The sequence below is a fragment of the Mustela erminea genome, chromosome 6 (genome assembly GCF_009829155.1).
Source record: "Mustela erminea isolate mMusErm1 chromosome 6, mMusErm1.Pri, whole genome shotgun sequence".
NCBI classification, from domain to species: Eukaryota; Metazoa; Chordata; class Mammalia; order Carnivora; family Mustelidae; genus Mustela; species Mustela erminea.
The window spans coordinates 124,912,952-124,929,156 of record NC_045619.1 but is presented as its reverse complement, the minus strand read 5'-3'; the positions used below and the strand labels follow the sequence as shown (position 1 = coordinate 124,929,156).

The 16,205-nt window shown below is 37.4% G+C and overlaps 1 protein-coding gene across 2 annotated transcripts in view; it reads left to right on the top strand.

Annotated features, from left to right (window-relative positions):
* The window catches only part of NEBL (nebulette), a 360,144-nt gene that overhangs the window by 150,005 nt on the left and 193,934 nt on the right, over positions 1-16,205 (top strand). The window lies entirely within an intron of this gene.

Below are 16,205 nucleotides of genomic sequence, written 5' to 3'. Positions count from 1 at the left end.
GAAAGATATATTATATGTTTATAAAAAATAAAAAATTAAAAAAATAAAACAAACAGAAAAACAGTGAAGATATTAAGAAAAAGTTAAAATCAATACAATAAAGGTGTATGAGATGATAAAAAAATTCTCAATAGTCATAGAACATGAACAATATCCACATAAATACATAATACCCATTTTAAAAGCAACCCTTAATTACTACTAATTAGTATCGTAATCTTTAAGAAGTGAAAATGAAGGTAATTTATCCAATTACTTTTTTTCAAAAGAGGAATGCTAATATAAAACAAAAAACCAACAGCACCTCTGACCTTATAGACTAATATTTTTCAAACGTGTACTTACCTCACAATACCCCAAAAGGCAAATATCAACTAAAATTTTTCTTTGACATCAAGGTTTCATTGATTTAGGTTTCATTTTTTCAAAATTTATGAGAATAAATTTGATTAAGTTGGTTTATCAGTTTTTCAGGAAGGCAGCGATTATAATTCTACTTAATTCAACATTCTTTTATTTTTTTTCCATCAAGCCGGTTGCGTTGTTCAGTTTCCTTTAGACCTTGACAGTCATAAATCCACCTTTAAAAATCTCTTGTATAAACTCTTTATTAAGTCAGAAACCCCATTCCACATTTAGTAAAAGGAATGGCATCTAGAACATTTCATTTGCTGCGGAGAAAATTGTTTAATGAGCCTGGGAAGAAATAGCCCACACCCCTCGATATGTCTTGGATGTTAAATTACAACCCCTGTGTCCCCGTAGAGAAAAGCTGCCAGATGTAAGAGTCTGTGTCAGGGATGCTCATCTGTTGTATCGCAAGAGCATGGCTGGGGAACAGCATAGTTGGGATGTGCCCCCTGGAACTCCCAAACGTGCGTGAGGCAGGGAGCGGGGTGGAGGAAGGAGAAGAGAGAGCTGTTAGGTCCAGCAGAATCTGGAGAAGAAGGAGGAGTTGGATTGGTCATCAGAAAACCGGAGAGGGGCCACGTAACCTGAAACGGGGGATTATGAGGTAATAAAAAGTGGAAAGTGGTGTCTCTGGCCAGAGTTTAGGAAGCAAGGCACCCTAGGGATGAGAGAGAAAGAAAACTGCTATTTTGCGAGGCTGGCTAAGCTGAGTTTGGTGAGTAATTTTAACTTGTGTAGGTTCTCTACATCGTGCCAGTACTGTAAGATTTATTTGGCCTAAAGATCACTATCTTAGTCTGTTTGGGCTGCTATGATGATACCACAGACTGGGTCGCTTAAACATCAAAATGTATTTCTCACAATTCTGGAGGCCGGGAAGTCCAAGATCAAGGTACTCTCGGATCAGATTCTTGGTGAGCACTGACTTCCTCGTCTGTGAAGATCTGTTTCTTGACATGTCCTCACATGAGTGAGGAGTGAGAACTAGAGCTCTAGTCTCTTCCGAAAAACAAAACAAAACAAAACACAACACTAATCCCAATTTTGAGGGTTTTACCCTGGTGTCCTCCCAACACCCTACCTTTGAATACTGTCCTATTGAGAATTAAGCTTCAAAATACAAATTTTCAGTCCATGGCAGTAAGTATTGTTGCATTTCCAAAGCAGAGGTTTTTAACTTTTTGTGTGCCTTGGACCCCTTTGGTTGCTTAGTGAAGCTTATTGGTTCCTTTTTAGAGAATATGTTTTTATTAATGTTAAAGACACAGGTTCTGCTAATAGTCCATTGATCATTCATGTGAATGTTAAATTTCATTTGGAAGTGGATGAAAATAAAGATGCCTTTCCCCTTCATCTAAGTTCATGGACTCCCTGCATTTTTATCTATTTAAAGATAAATAGATAACTATTTATATCTACCCACCCCCTTGCAGACTTCAGGGTAAAGACCCCTCGCTCCACAGGATTGACTGAATGTTCATTGAGCTGGTGTCCCTTCAAATCCCTGACATAATGGTCATAAATCAAGTGTCTATTGCCGGGCCTTCTGGTTTGTTGTGTTGATCAATGTATGTGTCCCTGTGCTGGTAATACACTGTGGCTTTATGTATTTCCTTCTATCTGGGAAGGCAAGCAGTCCCTTCCTTCACATCTTCTCATACTTCAGGAGTGTGTGGCTCCTTTTGGTTCTTTGTTCTTCCATAGAAGTGGTCAAAGTCTAAAAAGATAATCTGTTGGGATTTTGATTGGAATTACACTGAATGCATATATCAATTTGAAGAAGAATGGACATATTTATTGAGTTTCTCAGTCCACAAGGGGGAACATCTCAGTTATTTGGGTTTCCACATATTGTTAATTAACACTAAGACATGTTTTAAATAATCATTTTTGGAAATTATTTCCTGCAAGAAAGGAGGTAAGAGTGATTTTATATATATTTTTAAACTAGGTAAATTGGGAAAATAGTTGTTTTGAGATGATTTTGGTTGTCTCAAGAGATAAGCATTGAATTTATTATGTGTATACCTCTCATAAATCTTCTGTTTATTTGTATGAAAGATGCCACTTTAGAAAATTGACCACATATTTAAATATGTGATAAAATAATTCTGAAATTCTTAAAACAATCATGTCCTTGACATTTACTGTAATCTTGTACTAAGACTATTTAGCTTGAAACAGCTGAGCAGTCAACATTTAAGCAAATAAATTCATTCATTCATATAGTGCATATTATGTACCTAATATGTGCCAGGCACTTCTGTAGGTGCTGGGGATGTAGCCAAGAGAAGGAGGTGATTCAAGGAAGTTGGGTCATCTGTGTCAAATGTGTTTGCAGGGTTGATGACTGAGATTTGTCCACTAGATTCAGCAATGTAGAATTTATAAGTAGCTTTGTCAAGAGTAGTTTCTAGGGTGTGGTGGGACAAAAGTCTGCTGGGAATGTGATCATGACTCGTAAATGGAGAGAAATATGAGGTGTGAGTTTTTACAACTATTTGAAGAGTTGCTGCTATAAAATGAACAGAAAATACAATTCTAGGTAATATAGTACGGTTGTATGCTAATGGCAGCAGTCTACTAGAGAGGGGAAATTTGATAATGGAGAGGAGAGGGGCTAATTTTTGGAGCAAAGTTTTTGACTGGGCAAGAGGTGATAGGACCTAGTGCACAAGTGGAGTGGTTGGCCTTATGCAGGAGCCAGCACAGTTAGTCCTGCTGAATGAGAGAAAAGGCAGGGTCACATGGGCACAGACACAGAAAGGTTGGTAAGTTTTTTGTTGAGTAAATAGTGAAACATTCTTCTGAGTAGTTCTGTTGCTACAGGAAATAAACATTAAATTAATTATCAATTGAAAATAACTGACATGGAGACAGATAAATTGATCAATGGAATAACTCAGAAGGTTCCTACTTGGGGAGTGGGTGTAGAATGTTGGGGAGACACAGGATTATGGAAATAGCTTCATGACTGGTGAGAAAGGGTGAGGTTGCTCAACAGAGCTGAGGACATGGTTGCAATGACCATAAATTTAACTGAGCTTAGATAGCATAGCTGTGTGTTTTTCTCTACCACATTGCACCTTTTGGATACAATGCAGAGTGTTGGGCTAGGAGAGTGCAATAGAGGGAAGGAGAGGAGTAGTATTTAAGGGCAGTTGCTGGGAAGTGATCATAATGATGGGTGTGGAGTCTAAGTCATATGTGAGGGAGTGAAGACATGGACAGTGAGGCAGCACAAGAAGCAGTAGGTGGGATCAGGGGACTCCGAAGATAGTCAAGGGTGGGGGCACTAAAAATTCCCCATAGCAGGATGAGATAAAAAGAAGTCCTTGTAAATATAAAGTCACTAACTGGCATTTTCCGGGGAGATGGCAGAGTAGGAGGACCCAAAGCTCATCATACTATTATAATAGGGGACTTTAACAGCCCAGTTACATCAATGGATAGAGAACACCCACACCAGTGTAAATAACCCAGAAAATGACCCAAAGACTAGCAGAACAAATTCTCCACAGCTGAATGTAGAAAAGAGGTCACATCAAAAATAAGTACATGTGAGGGTACCTGGGTGGCTCAGTGGGTTAAAGCCTCTGCTTTTGGCTCGGGTCATGATCCCAGGGTCCTGGGATCTAGCCCTGCATCGGGCTCTCTGCTCAGCGGCAGCTTGCTTCCCTTTCTCTCTCTGCCTTCCTCTCTGCCTACTTGTGATCTCTGTCAAATAAACAAAATCCTTAAAAAAAAAGTAAGTACATCTGTAAGAATCAGTCAAGGGATTCACAAAGTAGAAGGATGTGAAATATGACACAATATACCTAAAACGTGGTGAAGGAGACAGAGGAATAAAGTTTAGACTCAAGTGACAGTCAACTTAATATACACTGCTATATGCAGAAGATGTTTTATACAAACCTAATGGAAACAACAAATCAAAAACCAGTAATAGATATGCAAAAAAAAAATGAGAAAGGAATCCAAGTAGATCGCTAAAGAAAACCAACAAATCATGAGAGAAAAGAGCAAGAGAAGAAAGAAACAGAGAACTACAAAAACAACTATAAAACAAGTAACAAAATGGCAATAAATAAACACCTGTCAATAACTATTTTGAATGCAAATAGACTAAATGCTCCAATCCAAAGACATAGGGTAACTGAATGGATAAAAAATCAAGACCTATTTATATTCTGCCTACAAAAGACTCATTTCAGACCTAAAGACATGCAGACATATAGATTGAAAGAGAAAGGATGGAAAAGCATTTATCATGCAAAAAAGAAAGCCAGGATAGCAATACTTATATCTGACAAAATAGACTTTAAAATAAAGACTGTAACAGGAAACAAAGAAGGACACCATATAATCATAAAGGGAACAATCCAACAAGAAGATACAGTAATTATAAATATTTATGCAGCCAACATAGGAACACCCAAATACACAAAGCAGCTAATAACAAACATAAAGGATAACTGATAGTAATACTATTATAATAGGGGACTTTAACAGCCCAGTTACATCAATGGATAGATCATCCAAACAGAAAATCAATAAAGAAACAATGGCTTTCAACGACACGCTGGACCAGATGGATCTAACAGATATAGTCAGAACATTCCATCCTAAAACAGCAGAAGAAACATTCTTTTCAATTGCATGCAATGGAACAATCTCCAGAATAGATCACATACTGGGCCGTAAAACAAGTTTCAAGAGGTTCAAAAAGATTGAAGTCATACCATACATCTTTTATGACCACAATACTATGAAACTAGAAATCAACCATAAGAAAAAATCTGGAAGGAACACAAATACATAGAGGTTAAATAACATGCTATTAAACAATGAATGGATCATCCAGGAAATTAAAGAGGAGATCAAAAAATGCACGGAGACAAATGAAAATGAAAACACCGTGGTCCCAAATCCTTGGGATGTAGCAAAAGTTGTTCTAAGAGAGAATTTTATAGCAATACAGACAGGCCTACTGCAAGAAGCAAGAAAAACCTCCAGTAAGCAACCTAGTTTTACATGCAAAGGAGTTAGAAAAAGAACAGCCCAAATGCCAAACCAGCAGAAGGAAGGAAATAATAAGATTAGAGCAAAAAGAAATGAAATAGAAACTAAACAACAACAACAACAACAACAACAAAACAGTTCGATGAAACCAGGAGCTATTTCCGTGAAAAGGTCAACAAAAATCAATAAATGCTTAGCCAGACTCATAAGAAAAAAAAAAAAAGGAAAAGACAAGAGGAGGAGGAGGAGGAGGAGGAGGAGAGAGAGAGAGAGAGAGAGAGAGAAACCCAAATAAAATCTGAAATGAAAGAGGAGAAATAACAACCAATACCAAAGAAATACAAAGGAATATAAAAGAATATTATGAAAAATTATATGCCAACACACTGGGCAACCTAGAAGAAATGGATAAATTTCAAGAAACATTTAACCTCCCAAAACTGAATCAAGAAGAAATAGAAAATTTGAACAGACCAGTTATCAGAAATGAAATTGAATCAGTAATCAAAAAAAAAAACCAAACCTCCCAACAAGCAGAAGTCCAGGACCAGATGACTTCACAGGTGAATTCTATTAAACATTTAAAGAATAGTTAATATCTATTCTTTTCAAACTATTCTGATATATATAGGAAAGGAAGGAAAGTTTTCAAATTTATTCTGTGAGGCCAGCATTATTACCCTGATATCAAAACCAGATAAAGATGTTACCAAAAAAGAGAACTACAGGCTAATATCTCTGATGAACGTAGATGCAAAAACCTTCAACAAAATATGAGCAAACTGAATCCAGCAATACTTTAAAAAAAATCATTCACCATCATCAAGTGGGATGCAAGGGTGGTTCCATATTCACAAGTCAATCAGTGTGATACATCACACCAAAAAAAGGAAAGATAAAAAAACATGATCTTTTCAGTCATTGCAGAAAAAGCAGTTGACAAAGTACATCCACTCATGATAAAAAACCCTTAACAAAGTTGGTTTAGAGGGAACATACCTCAACATAATATAGGCCATCTATGAAATCCTACCATATATGAAATACTTATAGCTAATGTCATACTCAGTGGTGAAAAACTGAGTGAGAGCTTTCCCCCTAAGATCAGAAAGAAGACCACTCTCACCAATTTTATTCAACATAGTACTAGAAGTCCTAGCCACAGCAATTGAACAAGAAAAAGAAATAAAAGGCATCCAAATTGGCAATGAAAAAGTAAAATTTTCACTATTTGCAGATGACACGATACTAAGAAAATCCTAAAGACATAACAAAAAAACTACTAGAATTGATAAATGAATTCAGAAAGGTCACAGGATGCAAAAATCAAAATACAGAAATCAATTACACTTCTCTACACTAATAATGAAGCAGGAGAAAGAGAAATTCAGAAAAAAAAAATCCCATGTAAAATTGCACCAAAAATAATAAAATACTTAGGGGTGAACTTGACCAAGGAGGTGAAAGACTTGTATTCTGAAAACTGTAAAAAGTTGATGAAAGAAATTGAAAATGCTACAAATGGCAAGATTTTCCATGTTCATGGATTGGAAGAATACGTTTGTTAAAATGTATGTATTATTCAAAGCAATCTATAGATTGAATGCAAACTATATCAAAATACCAACAGTATTTTTCACAGAACTAGAACAATCAAAAATTTGTATGGAACCACAAAAGATCCCGAATAGCCAAAACAATCTTAAAAAAGAGCAAGGGGTGTTTGGGTGGTGCAGTCAGTTAAGCATCACACTCAGGGTCATGAGATTGAGCCCCACCTTCAGCTCCCGGGTCAGTGTGGAATCTGCTTTGGACTCTCTCTCCCTCTCCATTTCCCCATGTGCTCACTCTCTTTCTCTCTCTCTTTCAAATAAATAAATAAATGTTTAAAGAAATAGAAGAACAAAACAAGGTATCACAATCTCAGATTTTAAGATAAAGTACAAAGCTATAATAATCAAGACAGTAAGGTATTGGCACAAAAATAGGCATAGAGATCAATAGAACAGAATATATGTGCTGCCGAAGCGAGCACTAGAACAGAATAGAAAGCCCAGAAACAAACTCACAGTTATATGGTTAATTAATCTTTGACAAAGGAAGTATGATTATACAACAGGAAAAAGTTTCTTTAACAAACAGTATTGGAAAAATCGAACAGCTACATGCAAAAGAATGAAACTGGATGAATCTCTTACACCATACACAAAAATAAACTTGAAATGAATTAAGGACCTAATTGTGAGACCTGAAACTGTAAGAATCCTAGAAGAGAGCACAAGCAGTAATTTCTTTGATATTGGCCCTGGCATTATTTTTCTAGCTCTGTCTCCTGAGGCAAGGGAAACAAACAAAAGTAAAAATAAACTATTGGGACTGCATCAAAATAAAAAGCTTCTGCACAGCAAAGAAAAAATTCAACAAGACAAAAAGATAGGCAGTGGAATGGGAGATGTTCACAAATGACATACCTAATAAAAGGTTAGTATCCAAAATACATAAAGAACTTATACAACTTAATACCAAAAAACCCCAGTAATCCAATTAACAAAGGGTGGAGGACATGAGTAGACCTTTCTCCAAAGCAGACATCCGGATGATCAACAGACACATGAAAATATGCTCAACATCATTTATCATCAGGGATATGCAAATCAAAACTGCAATGCGATATCGCCTCACACCTGTTGGAATGGTTACAATCCAAGACTCAAGAAACAACAAGTGTTGGTGAGGGTGGGGAAAAAGGAACCCTTTTGCATTGGGGGTGGGAATGCAAACCGCTGCAGCCACTATGGAGGTTCCTCAAAAAATTAAAAATAGAACTACCTTATGATCTGGTAATTGCACTACTGAGTATTTATCCAAAGAATATGAAAATACTAATTTGAAAGGATATATGCACTCCTATGTTTATAGCAGCAGTATCTACAACAGCCAAATTATGGAAGCAGCCCAAATATCCTGCAACAGATGAATGGATAAAGAAGATGTGGTACACAGACACACACACACACACACACACACGCGCGCACACACACACAAGTGTGTGCGAATATTCCCTAGCCATAAAAAAGAATGAAATCTTGCCATTTGCAGCAACATGGATGCATTCGGAGAGTATAATGCTAAGTCAGCCAAAGAAAGAAAAATACCATATGATTTCACTCATATGAACTTAAGAAACAGAACAAATGAACAAAGAAAAAAAAAAGACAAACCAAAAAACAGGCTCTTAAGCATAGAGAACAAACTGATGTTTTACCAGAGGGAAGGTGGGGGGAATGGGTGAAATAAGGTGACGGGGATTAAGTCATGCATTTGTTGTGATGAGCACTGAGTAATGTATCGACTTGCTGAATCACTGTATTGTGATAATAGAAGATAATAGAAGGTAATAGAAGGCTGTACATTACCTGTACTGGAGTTAAAATTAAAAAAATAAAGGAATTATTATCTTGCTTCTTTTGTTTTGGTGTTTGGAAAAAGTTTGTTTTCATTTTTTTATTCTCATTTGTTTAATTTTTAAAAAGATTTTATTTATTTATTTGACAGAGAGAGATCACAGGCAGGCAGAGAGGCAGGCAGAGAGAGAGGGGGAAGCAGGCTCCCTGCTGAGCAGAGAGTCCGATGCGGGGCTCGATCCCAGGACCCTGAGATCATGATCTGAGCCAAAGGCAGCGGCTTAACCCACTGAGCCACCCAGGAACCCCTCATTTGTTTAATTTTAAAATTTAAGTTATGGCTAAGGTATCATTGAAAAGTAATACTTATAAAGGTTCTAGGTAATTTATCTAAACATAGGAAATGAGATTATGAAATTGACTTCTTTGTTGTGATTTGACGCTACTTTGTTTCAAGGACCTATAAATCCTATGCTTCTGTATCTGTTCATCTATTAAGATAACTAGAGAACCACAGAATTTATTTTTGAAGCAGATTTTGGGTATCACTTAGTTTAATCTTCCTCAAGCTGTCATTTAGGCTAATTAAAACCATTGAAATCCAGCACACTTTTTGAATGATGACTGCCTGGGCTGGTTGTAATACTAATATCGAATTGCCCGTTAGGCTCTAACCTGAATCTTCTTGGAAAATTTTGAAAGGAGGAGAAAAGTTACTGTGTTACTTTCAGCTCATTATTTTGCTTAGGTCAGTGATACATGTCACATTTCCATTACTGTTAGCCCTATTTAAAAATTTGCATTTGTTTTTGTGTAGCCTAATCTGGTTATTACAATAGCTGAACCAGACTTTTAAATGGTTCTATTGCTTTGCATTAATTATATATATTATATATGTATTATGATATATATTATACTATACATATATTATTATATGGATTATGTATGATCCATAATGATATATATGCATTGCTTTGCATGAAAGATACATATGGTATATATTGTGTGGTTATATTTTCTTCATTTGGAAAAAGCATGTATACACCACTGCATATATATTAGAACTTGGCAGGAGGGCAGCGAACTATGTATGATTGCCCTGGACGGGTGTCCTCCATGTAGCACTTTGCCTACTGTAATGTAGTCCATTTCCCCTTGTAGAGCAGGGTCCGTCCTCCATGCTTGGTATGCTACTGGGTCCAGAAAATACAAGTACCCTTAACCTGAAGGGATGTGCATTTACACTTTTAGTTTATTGTACAAATAATTTTGTAATAACACTAATGGAAATAAAAATCTAAAATCACCCAGAGACCCTTTTTCTAAGTACCTACTAGATCAACCATTTTATTTGTTTTTTTCAACCCTTTAATATATAGATACATGCTTTTTTAAACCATAATTTTAGTCATAGCTGGCATAGATCTTTTTATTCAGCACCATTCCACTTCCTGAGTATTATATGTACGGAATAGATGAGTGTTTGTAATTATGGAATGTATTTGGGACATTTTTTTTGGTGTGTGTGTGTCAAACACAAGAGTTTTGTTTACTGCTGTGGACATTTTTGCCTTACTGAAGTGAGCAGCAGGATTCAAGGAGAAATTTTGCTGAAGTTAGCCCAAGACTTAATTAGCAGTTTAGATTGAGATTTCATGGTCATAATGTTAATCCATGTTCTGGTATTTAGGCGAGGATAATCTTATTAGAATGTCACAGAGCTGTATTTAAAAATATATTTTTTGAACACAATTTTCTGGGGGTGAAGGTATCTTCTTTCCTTGACCCCTTTGTCCATGAGGATAGAGTTTCAGGCATTATGGAAATGTGGGACATTTTCTTTGGAGCATAAAATCCAGACTAATTTGTATGTGGCCAAGGAAGGTCTACAATGGACAAGTGCTCAGGAATGCACGGGAGGAAACTTTTCCGGGACTCCTTGTAAACCCTAGAAAGAAATGAGTGACCCTAATTTATACAATGCCTCCTCATTCTTCTTTTCTCTAGCTTAAAAAAAAAGTTGAATTCAAAGTTTTGTAAGGTAAAAATTGCTCGTTATCAAAACCTGATGAGACAAAGATATTATTGTGTCAGGTTAAAAGGCTTTTAGCTCTTTACTTTCCCTCTAGAAGGTAATAGGTTTAGTTCAATATTTTATTTTGTTTTCTATGAAAAACATAAATGACTTTCTATTCCACTAGATTATTCAGTTTTGTCCCTTAGACCTTGTCAAAGAAACTGACAACTACATCGTTCCGATAGCTTGGAAACAAATAATTTTGTTATTAAGTTGAAATAACACCATGATAACATCATGATGGTTTGATTTAAAATGGTGGCGGAGATCAATGTGGCTTACACCAGTGTGATATTAGATTTTTGCTTTGTGTTCTTTGTGTGCCTTCTTTTAATATAATCTTCACTTTTTTAAGTTTGTGGAATTATTTGTCTTTCTTTATTATTTTTTAAAAAGATTTTATTTATTTGTCAGAGAGAGAGAAAGAGCAGTAGGCAGGAGGAGAAGCAGGCTCCCCACTGAGCAGAGAGCCCAACTCAGGACTCGATCCCAGGATCTGGGATCATGACCAGAGCCAAAGGCAGATGCTCAATCAACTGAGCCCCCCAGGAACCCTGTGAAATTATTTTTATAAACTAAACTTTTTGTTGGATTTTTGAATGTTTGTCTGGAATGCTTCAATATTAGAAAGTATTTTTCCCTCTCTTTATAGATTTCAATTAAAGATTAATTATTGGGTGAGCTGTTTAATATCTTTACCTTTTGATAAATGACATGATTTCCAAAATAGGTAAATTAGGGTAAATTACTTTCTCTTTAAAAAAGTAATTACTATAAAAGAATTTTAATACCAGCTCCCTAAGGCATTTAAAATGAGACTTGATTAACTAAAGTGTAACTTACAGTCAACCATAGACCAGTTTTTCTTAGTTTCTGATATGTTTAAGCATTTTTTCTTGCTCTGCGTATCATTTATAGCATTTTTCTGGAACCTCTCACAGCAGAGGTAAGTGCATATGTCTCATTACTTTGTGGCTGGGCTGCCCAGTTGGCGCAGATAATTTATTAATGATGCCAAGGTTTGGGTTCTGTCCCAGGGCAAGCCAATTACTGTAATTTCTCTCTGCCTTCTATGCATTAGGCTGGACTAGTTATCGCTGAATGTCTGTGAAAGCGTAGGAACAGATATTTTGGGCACAACTCTGCAATTTGAGAGCACCTGGTATGTTTATTGCTACAGAGAACAGGAATGATTATGGAAAGAGGTTTTCCCCAAGTTCAGTGTTATGGTTAGCCAAAGGTTAACCAGAAGAGTGCCTTAACTTCTGTGATGATTTTTGAAAATAATTCCAAAACACATGGAAACTAAGCCATGGTTGAATCTTAGTGCACACTTTTGCACAAAAATAGAAGCATACTCATTTTGTTTTCCTTCGGTGTTTATTTTAAGTGGTCTCATGATAATTCTTCTCACCATCTTTTACGGTTAATTCTCTACATGATTTTGTAGGCTGAATCATAATTGTTTTGCATTCTAGGAGACCTGTAAAGATCATCTGGTTTAATTTTCTCACCTTACATGTAAAGAAATATGATTCTTGGGGAACATGGAAAGGTCACACTGTGTATTAGATTCAGCTCCAAGTTTAGAATTCAGGTTCCTGTACCAGCTTGACTCACTCTTCCAACTCTGTTCCCAGAGAATAGGGCCTCTACCCACCCAGGATATCAGTTTCTAGCCTTAGTATTTTCTTTATTCTTTATTGGAGTTAGCTTATGGGTAAAACACTCTAGTGAAATGTTCTGAAGTACTACTGTGATACATTTTAAATTTAGAGTATATATCCCCTGATCCATGTAGGACTTGACAGGCTTACTGAAGACATGATTGTCTGGATATGGGAATTTACCTATTATTTTTTTATTCAGCCATTTCCAAACACAACTGTGATTAAAAAATGAAATACTAAAATGACCAGAAAAACCCCAAAAGATAGGAAAGATATTTTTTGGAAGGGAACAGTAAGAACTTTTGAGTATATGCTATGTGTTAAGAGATTAAGGAGTATTCAGAAGGGTATCTTTAGGATGCTTGCCAGTTCCTGTTCTTAGGTTTTTAGGAATTTTGCATAATGCAGAAACACCTTTTAACAGAAACTGGGTATATACAGCTAAGTAAGACACAGTTACCTTGTTTTCAATCATTTTGTGGAATTATCTCCTTTCCTGAGAATTGTTTTAAGTAAAACTTTAGTTTAGTTATTGTTTACTTTGCTCAATTGGGTGTGGCTGTCACCAGCAACCCAAATAGTGACATACCAGAAAATTCTGGAAAACAGAATTCCTGCTCAAGTTTATATGTATTCTATACGTTTCCATGAAGGGGACCCCCATCTGGGCAGTTGTTAAAAAATATTTAAGTAATGTTTTGTGATTTTTTTTGTTTCCTTAATAAGTTCATGACAGAGTCCCAAACCATATGCAAATGATTTTCAAGTGTCTGCTGTTTAGAATGATCTGAACCACTTCTCTGTTAACGTGTGTAATTGAACTTTGATCACAAACAGCCGTGCTAAGTCTTAGCCGGACAGAAGAAATGTAGGATATTGAGAGGAAAGTAATCTGGAAAGCCCTAAAACCCATTTCTGTATTTTATATGATAACAAAATGTATGTGAGTGTTTCAGTTAGGACTTTCTTGTTGCGAGTGCCAGAAAATTCAACCCCCTCTGGCATTAGTATTGTTGGCTCAGGTGCCAGGGGAGTGCAGGGGTGAAAGTGGTTTTCAGGCAGGGCCGCCTGTGGGCGCTCAGAGGATATCATTCAGGACCTGGTTTCTCTCCATCTCTCAATTCTGTGTCCTTCTGTGACAACTCCATTTTCAGGCTGGCTTACCTTATGTGGCCATACAATGGCGGCCACACGTTTGACCCACATCCTTGAAGGTGCCAGTCCAGGAAAAGAGAGGCCCCACCAATGATGTCACCATTTCTCGGTGGCCCCTATTGGATACGTGTCTGTGGCTGACCGGATCACTGAAATACAGGAATGCAGAACTCCTGCCAACCCAATGTCGTATTAGCCACCTTTGAAAGAGCTGAGTTTTCAAAAGAAAGCATGGGTGTTTTACAAAAGGAAGGAATGATGGAGAGTGGGTGGTCAAAGGATAACAAATACTGACCACAACATGGATATTTTATATTTTCCACCTTAGAAAAGAATTATTTTGTAATTCTTCATTTATTGTGAAATGCAATAGAATCCTTTATTTTGTAATAATGGGAAGGAGTGAGACTATTTTCCTATGTTTGTGAAGCCAACATTAAAATTACTTTTCTTTTTTCCTTGGCCTGAGTTAGTATTTGAAGCCCTTTGGAACCACGTGTCTGTATTTGAACTCTATGTGTTCCCTATCTAGCCCGTGTTCCTCTGACGTGAGGTTTGAGCTTGAACCCGTGGGGTAAGGCAGTGAATGCAATCACTTCTGTGTTAGAGCTGGGCAGACGCTGAGGATTTTAGTGAGGGAGCTGTGCATAAAAGTATGATGACTCCGAGGCTTCAGTGGAATTTTCTGAGCATGGTTCTGATCAGACTTTGGAAAGTATTAAATTCTTTCCCATTAGAAGGGAAAAATACTAAATTTAAAATATGCTTGGGGAGTCTGGGTGGCTCAGGAGTCCTGGGATCCAGTCTGGCATCGGGCTCCCTGCTGAGCGGGCATCAGCTTCTCCCTCTGACCTCCCGTTTCACGCTTTTTCTCTCTCTCCCTCATTCTGTCTCTCAAATAAATAAATAAATAAAATCTTTAAAAAATATGCTCGGTTTATAAGATGGTCTAAAGAAGTATTGATACTTTTGTAGAAAATAACTCAAAGTATTGCTAACAAAAGCAGCAAGAAGGTCTGGGTGCCCGGCCAGTGATTACCTCGCAGAGCTTCTAACCAGTGCCTTTTCTAGAGCTCAGGGTGGTGGGAGCAGTGCCTTGAGGTACAAGAGGCTCTCTCTGTTTCAGTGACCCCTGATGACAGTTTGCCGATTTACTGGTAAGGACAACTACTTAGTGGTGGTCACCTCCACTCCACCGAGTGTTCTTGGGTGAGAGAAGATGAGGCGGGGGTCGGGGGGGAGCGTGAATATAGGGCGGAGACCAGGGAGGGATGTAACCAGAGAGGAATGCAAGTGACCCGTTCCCAAACTGCGGTGTCCAGATTTTACCCCAGTGCAATGTGGACACATTGATGAGGTTTTTTTTTTTTTTTTTTTTTTTTTTTTTTAAAGATTTTATTTATTCATTTGAGACAGTGAGATATGGAGAGAGAGAAAGCATGAAAGGGGGGAGAGGCAGGAGGAGAGGGAGAAGCAGACTCCCTGCTGAGCGGGAGTCCGACCTGGGGCTCGATCCCAGGACTCCAAGACCTTGACCTGAGTGGAAGGCAGATGCTTAACCATCTGAGCCTTCCAGGCGCCCTATGTTGATGAGTTTTAAACTAAGAAAGGGAGACCCCAGATATGGAGTTTTGAAAGCTCCCTTTGGATGCGTGGTGCAGAGGCAAGGTGGAGGGGTTGCCGGGAAGGTATTGCAGTGGTTCGAGTGAGGGACGGCCAGGGCCTGTGACGGGGCTGGGTAAGAGTGGGCTGGATTTGAGATATTGAGGAAAGACACTCATTCACTTCTGTGGCTGGGAGTTGGGCGGAACAGGGTGGAGGAAAAGGGAAGAGAGAATGAGAGGAAACTGGAGAACGAAAATTCACTTGTTAATTTTGCCTAGCTATGTTATGAGGTGGGTAGACTGATAGAGAAGTAATCCTGTACTTATAAACCTATGTATTCTTCACTTAGAACGGTAAGAGGGTTTGGAGCTCTGGTTACAGTATTTAATCAGGGATGTACCTTTCCTCGGACTGGGATTAAAAGGTCTCAAACCAGGGGAGTGTTTAGGAAGCTGGGAAACTTATGGTTGGGTGAACTGAAACCCAATTTTGGGTCTGTCCCTTAACTGGCAGATTGCCTAGCTGTTGCATATACTTTTTATATTTAATCCCTTAATTTCTTTTTGCATTATTTCCGGAAGTGTTGGGAGCCTGGATTACTTAAACTTAGAAAACATATTTTTAAAGGTTTCAGGTTTCATATAGTAATTTAAATTTAATTTTAAAATATGATATATTATTATTTGGGGGCAAATAATATTTCCTTCCAATCTTCTTGAACAAATACTAGGGATAAGCCAGGAGATTTGGCTTGAGTTCCAGATAAAATCAGAGAAGTAATGATTATTCTTTTCATTGCACTGCTGAATTAAGGAATGGTACTTCATAACCCATACAAGGTTCATAGACAATGTGTTACAG